The sequence below is a fragment of the Saccopteryx leptura genome, chromosome 2, assembly GCF_036850995.1.
Source record: "Saccopteryx leptura isolate mSacLep1 chromosome 2, mSacLep1_pri_phased_curated, whole genome shotgun sequence".
Lineage (NCBI taxonomy): Eukaryota > Metazoa > Chordata > Mammalia > Chiroptera > Emballonuridae > Saccopteryx > Saccopteryx leptura.
In genome coordinates this window covers 330279777-330289578 of record NC_089504.1, presented here as the reverse complement: position 1 = coordinate 330289578, position 9802 = coordinate 330279777, and the positions used below count along the sequence as shown (strand labels likewise).

Below are 9802 nucleotides of genomic sequence, written 5' to 3'. Positions count from 1 at the left end.
GAACCCCAGCCATTGCCCCGTAGGACTCCAAAATTCAAGTGGTTTGCACGCGCCCACGCAGCTTGCAAATCACCCACTCTCGCAGCGGGAAAGCCTCAGCTTGGGGTTTCCAATCTGCAATTCACCCGAGGGGAACGGGCTGGCGCAGCCCGGGGCCCCCAGCGCTGAACAGACAGGAGTTGGTGCTAGAATACTTTAAGTTATTTTGAAACCAAGTGCCTGTTAGTAATAACAGTACAAACCTCGATTATTTACAGAGTTCTCTACAGTTGACAAAGGGTGTCTCCAGCAGTCAATTAGAATAAAGAAGCCGATGGGAGAGAAACGACTTGTAGGACCCCTCCGCAAGCACTGGGACGTTTCCTGCGCTCTCGGTGGCCGGTGGCCGCGTGGGGCAGGTGGGAGGAGATGGGGTGGGACCTCTGGGCCGACTTCCCGGAGATTCTAGGTTAGAGAGCTGGACTCCCAGGCGAGGACTGCGGATCTGGGGTACCTGAGCAGTGGGTCCAAAGCTCCAGGTCCGGGTGGTGGGTTTCAGCCCGGCCAGTGGGCGTGGACGTGTGACGGGTGTAAGCTCCTGCCACTTCCTGCTGGGACATATTCCAGATGGTAGTAACTCGTCGGTGCTCTCAGCGGTGTCTGAAAGGTGGCCGGGTCGGACTGGGCTGGGAGGGAAGTGGGAGCTGCCTGAAGGTGAATTGGGGACGGGGCAGGGAGGGGCTTGGGACCGGGTGGGGGCTGGGAGTGGTGGCGGTGGCCGGAAGACGTTGGGGAAAATCTGGTCGAAACGAGAGTTATGTAAATCAAACTTTATTTTCCTCTTGACTCACAGTATCCTTTCGGATCCTTTACCTCAAATTCTCATCTGCCGTTGGCAGAGGCTGCGAAATACGTGAGTTTTTCTTCTCTTTTTGTAAGTGCCCTGTGCGGCTGGGGGCTGGGGGCGGGTGGGGGTGGGGCGCACTCTAGGCCACCAAGGGTTTAAGGAGGCTGTTAAAGGAACCTTAGGGAATCTTTCTGAAAAGTTAAAAACAAACGAAGAGATGTGAAACAGTCTCCCCACATAATTTCTGTTGTGATAACTGCAGTTTCGTCGTTTCTCTGTCGAAAGTGTGGTGGTGTTGAAGCAAGAGAGAATGTGCTGATGTGACCACAGGTTAAACTCTTTATTTCAAATCTGTTGCAAAGGGAGATACTTTAGAAAAATCCGATTGAAAGATCCACTCTGGTTAGGAACATTTACTGTGAAAAAATATTAAATCATCATTGGCAACCTGGATTTGAAAAATCTAGGTAAGCAAGCCTGTTGGCCATATGGAAGGCTGGTGGTATGCATAGGTCTGACTTCCAGAGACAGTCTTCATCTTAGTAAAATTTACTTGAAACTACTCAAGGTTTGGGCTTTTTTTTTTTTTTTTTTTTTTTAAATCAAATGCTAATTACTGAAGGGTCAAGGAATGACATCAGGCAAAAAAGTTCTGCCCCAGCTGAGGCACAGTGAGGTCCCAGGCAGGTCCCAGCGCTGTGAGTCTCATCTGTAAAAGTTGCCTTGGACTTGGAGCGACTGGACCACCAGTGCAGTACAGAGAGGAGTGGGTATGGGTAAAACTGGGAAGCGTTTGGGCAGTTTCTGTGAAGCTACAGACAGTGCGCTCCATAACCCAGCAACTGTTGCCCTCAGCACATACCCAAGGGAACAGAGCGCAGAGGTCCCTAAAAGACGGCAGCACACCTCACCAACACTCTCTGGGCACCCCTACCTCACTTTTGCCTTCACCAGCCACGCTACACAGCACACCAGCTGCTGCAGGGCCCCCTGGGCCTAAGTGGGGAGCAATTTTCATTTAGTGACGGTTTTCAGCAACCCCTCCTCCCTACCCACCCCCATTGGCCCTGGCTGAGCAATAAACAGGAAGGGTGAGAGAGGAGGCAGTGCTTTCAGTATCTGTGGACATCTGTATTCAGGAGCGTCAGGCCGAGAGCAGCCACCTGGCCAAGCTCAGCGCTCAGCTATTTCTGCAGCTTTCGTGCTGCTCAGAAAGGCTTATTTTATTCTGGAGTGAGCCCCTCCAGTCTTCAGGAGCCCCACCAACCCACCAGACACATCCCCACCTGCTTGTGAAGCCCACCACGCAGCAGTCCCTGCCTCCCGCCTGGCCTCCTAGCAGCACTGTGAGGCCCAGTGAGAGGGGTTGCACTTGGGTGGCCCCAAGGGAGGAACTGGGACTAGTGAAGTGGAACTTTCTCTCAGGTGGCCCTGCTTGGGGGTGGGTAAGTGGCTGTAGGAGGTGGGCAGCAAACAACCCCTAGGAGTTTAAGATGTGGGGCCTGATCCTTTCCAGAGATCCTGTGGAGAAAATTCAGCCACTGACAGCATCTGCATTATCTGTACCTGAAACTCCACTCTCTGGCCCACCTCCACGAGAGGTTGGAAACTTGTGAGGGCATTTCTGCTTGTCACAACGACATGGGGTGCTACTGGCATTTTGTGCCCACTAGAGTTTTGGGACCAGGGATACTATACTCACGTAGTGGATTGGGAGTTGGTCCCTTCAAGACCCTGATGAAATACCAATAGTGACCCACTGAGAAGCCCTGGTAGGGTTGAACTCAATGACTTCTAAGGGACTTTTCGGTTGTAAGTGACTATCATTTTAACATTTATTATAGGTGACAGATGGACTACTGACAAAATAATCTCAAGAAAAGAGGGTTCGCCTGACCTGTGGTGGCGCAGTGGATAAAGGGTTGACCTGGAAATGGTGAGGTCGCCAGTTCGAGGCCCTGGGCTTGCCTGGTCAAGGCACATATGGGAGTTGATGCTTCCTGCTCCTCCCCCCTTCTCTCTCTCCTCTCTCTCTCTCTTCCCCCTCTCTCTATCCTTTCTAAAATGAATAAAAAGAAAAGAAAAGAAAAGAGGGTTCAAGGTGTAGGCACACGCATTCTAGGCTCACATGGTATGTATGTATCTGCCACAGATGCTTTCATGCACATACAGGCACACATGAGTGTGCACAGGCCTGGACAGGCACACACAGGGTTTTGCATACAGTATAGGTACACACGAACACCCAGGCACACGTACATACTTGGTTGCAAACAGTCCTCTGGGAGAACTCCGACCAGCCCAGCAATAGACGGAGTGAGCTGGACAGACAGATGGAGGGAGAGAGGAGTAGAGTGGGAGGAGAGAGCAGGGAGTCCTGGGGACATTTGGGACCCCAGAGGGCACAGTGGCCACAGCCTTTTCTGGGAACTCAATCTCTCCTTGGCCAGCTGGAAGCAAGCCTCTTCCAGGGCCCTGCTCACCAGCAAAGGTATTTGAAGCCAAGAAAATGCCGTTTGATTTGAGTGATGGCGTCAGCTGGTTGCTGGTGGGCATTGGTCCCTGGGTTAATTTGGACACGTGTCCACCCACTGCTTCCTACAAGCCTCTGTGCAGTGGGGCCAAGGGCACATGCAGGCCCGGAGGTGAAGGGCCTTCCATTGGTTTTGAGCATCCTCTTCTTGGACCGCTGGTTCTGTCACTTGTGCTCTGCTCCCACCTTGCCTGCCTGCTGCTGACAACCTGACCTCAGCCCTCTGGCTTCCTCCTACTCACTACCCTCCTTGACCACAGTTCCCATTCACCTGAGGATTTGGCTGTAGCCCATGAACCTTCACCTGGCCCAGCCCAGCCCCCAGGAGCTGGTTTCTAGGCTTGTCTTGGGCCATATGTGGGACCTAGGCTGAATGATGTTCCCGTGCCTGTGGGGACAGGCAGAGAAGGGCTTCAGAAGAGCTGAGGCAAGAGAAACCATTTGTAATAATAGCTTGTCACTGGTGTGGGCATAATTGGCACATGGGTACTTTTTTAAGCATCGCATTAAAAAAAAGGTCACTACTTACAGGTCCATGTTCTGGTGCAACTTCAAGAACAACCTCAAAACACACAGGTATGTTCATGCACATACTGGCACACATAGGTGTGCACAGGCATGGACAGGAACACGGGGTTGTATGTGCACTACATATACACATGAACACTCACAGGTGCATCAGTTGTCTCTAGCAGCTCACAGGGCAAGCTCTCTCTTTGGTCCCAGTTTTTCTAGCTCTGAAAGGCTGTTTCTCCAGTTCTTGCCTGAAAGGCAGAGACTGCCAAACCTTACTTGAAGAGGAGGAGCAGGAGAGGCACAAAGTGTACCCCATTGGGAAAGCATGGCATCCTATAGCAGTTCCCACCCTCAGTTTGGCAGATTTCTTAAGGAGGGAGTAAGTAGGCAGGGTGGCGGGCCACAGTTGGCTCATTTGAGCTTGCGAGAACTACATATCTTCCCAACTCTGTGTTTAATGATGTTGATAGTTTGGCTTTGATGGGAGTATTTATACCATGGCAATTGGCTAATGCTACAACCCCTTCCCCTAACCATCACCATCATCATGGGTTGTTAAAATTTCCCCATGCACCACCAGAGCAGAATCACCTTCTTTCCCAAATTCCTGTGGGAGCTCCTAGCCTGACCCCACTGGGCATGTCACGGGCAGAAGAAATGCAGGGGGGAGAGAGTGGAGAATGGGAACGAGTGTGGGGAACAGGCATTTTTACACGTGTGTGTGGGCTGGTAAGTAGAACAGTACTGACATGCTACAAGTGGACTGCCTTTGAAAACATTATGCTAAGTGAAAGAAACCAGACACAAAAGGCCACCCTCTCTACCTGAATGCACTCGGGACCCAGCTGTGACTGTTCTCTTCACCTTGAAACCTTTTTCCTTCTCTTCCTATCACAAGACCTGCAAGGCCTAGCTGGACTTCTGCCATACTGGGAGGGTTCTGGGATGCCCTGTAGGCAGTGGGAAGCCTGTCTGGAGCCAGGCAGGGCCCTGACTCTGCCATTTACTAGCTGTGTGACTTTGGGCAACTTAACTGTACGGAGGCTTAGTTCCTTTCTCTGTAAAATAGGATTAATGATATTTATATCAACACAGTGTGAGCATTGAGCGGGGCACAGGGCTGGCGCAAAACTAACGATTGGTAGCTGCCAGTTTCTTTTCCCTCCTCCTGTTCGGCCTGTGGCAGGTTGCAGGCGCCTCTGATTAGCTTGGGCCACGATAATTGTCAATGCACCAACTGGGCCAGATTGGCTGTCATATTGAATTTGAAAAAGAGTCCAGATTCATGCTGTTTACAAAAGGAACACCTAAAACAAGAATATGGAAGGTTGAAAGTAAATGGATAGAAAATACTAACCAAAAGGAAGTTGGTGTTATCTATACAAATATTAAACAAAATATTATTTAAGAGCAAAAGTATATTTCTTAAATATTTATTTATTTATTTATTTTAGAGAGAGAGAAAAGCAGAGAGAGAGAGAGAAAGACAGGAACATTGATCTGTTCCTATATGTGTCCTGACTGGGGATCGAACTGGCAATCTCCGTGCTCAGGCTGAACTCTAACCAACTGAGCTATCTGGCCAGGGAAAGGGCAAAAATATTAATGAGGGAAAGCAAGAGTGTCTATATCATGTTTATAGGAACAACCTGCGAAGATAAAACAATTCTCAAAACTCTAAGATTATCCTTAAAACATACAAAGATGCCTGACCTGTGGTGGCACAGTGGATAAAGCGTCAACCTGGAACACTGGGGTCACTGATTCGGAACGCTGGGCTTGCCTGGTCAAGGCGCATATAGAAAGCAACTACTACGAGTTGATGCTTCCTGCCCCACCCCCTGCCTTTCTCTCTTTATTCTCTCTAAAATCAATAAATAAAATATATTTTTTAAAAAGAGATTAAGCCTTTTTTTTTATTTTATTTTATTTTATTTATTCATTTTAGAGAGGAGAGAGAGGGGGGGAGAGAGAGGAGAGAGAGAGATGGGGGAGGAGCTGGAAGCATCAACTCCCATATGTGCCTTGACCAGGCAAGCCCAGGGTTTCGAACCGGCGACCTCAGCATTTCTAGGTCGACGCTTTATCCACTGCGCCACCACAGGTCAGGCAATAAATAAAATATTTTAAAAACATTTTATTTATTCAATTTAGGGAGGGGAGAAAAAGAGAAGGGGGGAGGAGCAGGAAACCTCAACTCCCATATGTGTCTTGACCAGACAAGCCCAGGATTTCGAAATGGCGATCTCAGTGTTCCAGGCCGATGCTTTATCCACTGCGCCACCACAGGTCAGGCAATAAATAAAATCTTCAAAAAACCAAAAGCTTATAAAGCAAATATCTCAAAAGTGAAAGACAACCCATGGGAGAATGGGAGAAAATTTTTGCAGATGTAGCTGATAAGGAATTTGTGTCTAGAATATATAACGAACTCTTACAATTCAACACTAAAAAGACAACCCAATTTAAAAAGGGGCAAAGGTTTGAACAGACAGTTCTCTGAAGAAGATATACAGATGGACAATAACCACATGAAAAGATGTTTAATACCGTTAGTCATGAAGAAAATGCCAATCAAAACCACAATGAGATACCACTTCACACCTACCAGGATGGCTGGAATCAAAGACAGATGTGGGGAAATCGGAACCTTTACACATTGCTGGTAAGAAAGCAAAATGGTGTAACTGCTTTGGAAAACAGTTCCTCAAGTGGTTAAACATAGAGTTACCATTTTTTAAAATTAAAAAATTTTAAATTATTTCACTCATTTATGCATTTATTGTTTGTTTCTTATATGTGCCCTAACCAGGGATCGGACCTTCAACCTTGACATATTTGAAAGATGCGCTAACCAACTGAGCTACCTGTCCAGGACCACACGAAGTTGCCATTTGACCCAGCAATTCCACCTCTAGGAATATACCCAACAAGTTGAGACCATAGGTTCACACAAAAACTCATACAGGAATGTTCATAGCAGCGCTATTCATCATAGCCAAAAGGTGAAACAACCCAAATGTCCATCACCCGATGAATGGATAAACAAATTGTAGTGTATTTGTGCAATAAAATATTCTTTGCTACAAAAAGGAATGAAGTACTGACACATTCTACCGCTGTGTGACCCTTGAAAATACGCTGAGTGGAAAAAATTAGGCGCAAAAGACTATGTGTTATGTGATTCCATTTTTATGAAGTTTCCTGAACAGGCAAATCCGTGGAGACAGAAAGTAGATTGGTGGTTGCCAGAGCTGGGGTAGGGGGTAGGAGGAAGAAGGGAGAAACTGAGGAAAAATGGGAAGTGACAGCTAATGGATATAGGGATTCTTTTTGTGGTGTTAAATTGTTTTAAGGTTGATTGTAGTAATAGTTGCATAACTCTGAATATACTGAAAACCATTGATTTGTACAATTTTTTTTTTTTTTAGTGAGAGATAGGGGACAGGGACAGAGAGACAGGAACAGATAGGGACAGACAGGCAGGAAAGGAGAGAGATGAGAAGCATTAACTCATAGCTGTGGCACCTTAGTTGTTTATTAATTGCTTTCTCGTATGTGCTGTGTGCCTTGACCAGGGGGCTACAGCACAGCAAGTGACCTTGGGCTTCAAGCCCGTGACCTTTGGACTCAAGCCAGTAACCATGGGGTCATGTCCATGATCTCACGCTCAAACCAGCAACCCTGCATCAAGTCGGTGATCTCAGGGATTCGAACCCATGTCCTCTGCATTCCAGTCTGATGCTCTATCCATTGCGCCACTGCCTGGTCAGATGACTTATACAGTTTCAATGGGTGAATTGTATGGTTCATAAGTTATATCTCAGTGAAACTGGTGTATATATGCTTGGATATGTGTGTGTGTGTGTGTGTGTGTGTGTGTGTATAAGTTATATCTGTATGTATGTAAATTCACCTTTATTTTATTCTGCTTTTTGATTTGGGGTCTGCTCCCCAGCAGAGGCCTGCCAGCCTGGGCTGTGGCCCTTTGTGGGAAGGAAACCCCACCCCTACTTGCCCTTCAGTAGTTGACAAGGACCAGGAGGCTCTGTTCTCAAGGCTTTCATTAGTCTCTGACCCACATATGCCCCAGAACGGTGCCCCCCTTTTATTTTGTGGCTGGGTGGAATCAGGACAAGCATGGGGTTCTGGAAAGAGGTATAACCTGCTTGCTTTTGCCATTTTGACCTCTTGGATATGTGCAGTAAAATTCTTACCGAAGATTTGGGTTTTTGAGACTTGTTACCCTGAAGCCCCAGGGATTTCCCCTGGTCTCCAACTCTTTTTCTCTTCTTTCCTCTCTCAGAACCCAAACTGATCTCTCCCTCGAACTCACACATAGCAGTTTGTTGAGGAAATTTTGTGTGCGTGTTTTATCTGAAGGGAGAAAGCAAAGACACTGGACAGATCAGTGCTTCTCCCTGTGGCTCTTCTGTGAAACCGATGCCTGGGACCCCATGTGGCTTGTCAGGGTTTCTACTACACTGGGGTCTGTGAATTCTGGTCTGCTGGCAAGCTTGTCTGGTGGCCTTTTATTTTATTTTATTTTTTGTAAGAGACGGAGACAGGAAGGGAGAGAAATGAGAAGCACCAACTAACTTATAGTTGCGGCACTTTAGTTGTTAATTGATTGCTTCTCATATGTGCCTTGACTGGGGGGGCTCTAGCCAAGCCAGTGACATTGGGTTCAAGCCAGCAACCATGCTATGATCCCACGCTCAAGCCAGTGACCCTTCACTCAATCCGGATGAGCCTGCACCCAAGCTGGCAACCTCAGGGTCTTGAACTTGGGTCTTCAGCATCCCATGTTGATGCTCTATCTACTGCGCCACTGCCTGGTCAGTGCTGGACTATTTTTGTTGAACCCTGAACTAATAATGGTTCTAGTATTTGTTTAAAAAAATACATTTTCTCCTCCAGGACCTCCTCAACCCTCACAAGAGGAATTCTGGCATGATGATGATGCTACTCCCATAGAGGTAACTTCTTGTTGAATGCTTGGACACTGGGAACACACCTAAAGAAGGACATGTCCCTGCCCCTAAATGAAGGGTCCCTGAAAACAAGAGAAAAGAAGAGGAGACCCTTTTCTTCTTTCTCATCTATCTTCCACCATGAGTCTGCCACAGAGGAAGACTGAACCAGAGGAACCTGGACAAGTGAGAAGACTGAGGCCCGGAGACAACCCACGGTTTAGCCCAGGTCCTCTGCCCAGCCACTTGAGTCACTGGAGACTTCCCATTTCACCATCACCTTAAGCATGTGCTGACTCCCTAGTGTTCTGGGAGCATAGTGGTAAACTGACCATTTAGATGAGTGGTAGTCAACCTGGTTTCTACCGCCCACTAGTGGGCATTCCAGCTTTCATGGTGGGCGGTAGAGGAGCAACCAAAGTATAAATAAAAAGATAGATTTAACTATAGTAAGTTGTTTCATAAATATTTATTCTGCCAAACAACGAAAATCCAACATAAAGTACTTGGTAAGTAATTATTATTATTATATGCTTTAACTTGCTGTAACTCTGCTTTAGAAATTTTATAAAATCAAGTTACTTCCCTACTTTATAAATCACCATTACTGTGGAACCGGTGGGCAGTTAGAAAATTTTACTACTAACAGAGATACAGAAGTGGGCGGTAGGTATAAAAAGGTTGACTACCCCTGCTTTAGATGCTTGTGGGCCTTGCCAAGAAACAAGCTTAATGAGGAAGGCTCTTGTCTTAGTCTTTAGCGACACCTGGTGGTCACTGATTATCATAACTGACTCACTTTAAAGGCTGACTGATCTCAGAATCAAAGAGCTTATCCAGTCAATAACTTCATTTCCTCAAGAAGGTTGAGAATAGCACTGACCTGCCCAGAGGCACACAGAAATTTATTTTTTTCTTTATTAAAATGTGAATGAACATGGCCTGAGTGCCAGG

General features: G+C 47.0%; 1 long non-coding RNA gene across 1 annotated transcript; it reads left to right on the top strand.

Moving 5' to 3' along the window:
• Positions 1-284: 284 nt before the first annotated feature.
• On the top strand, positions 285-9430 carry LOC136391649 (uncharacterized). Its single transcript, XR_010748881.1, has 5 exons — positions 285-693; positions 833-892; positions 2671-2762; positions 6688-6880; positions 8796-9430. It is a non-coding gene; the product is annotated as an uncharacterized lncRNA (long non-coding RNA).
• Positions 9431-9802: the final 372 nt, after the last annotated feature.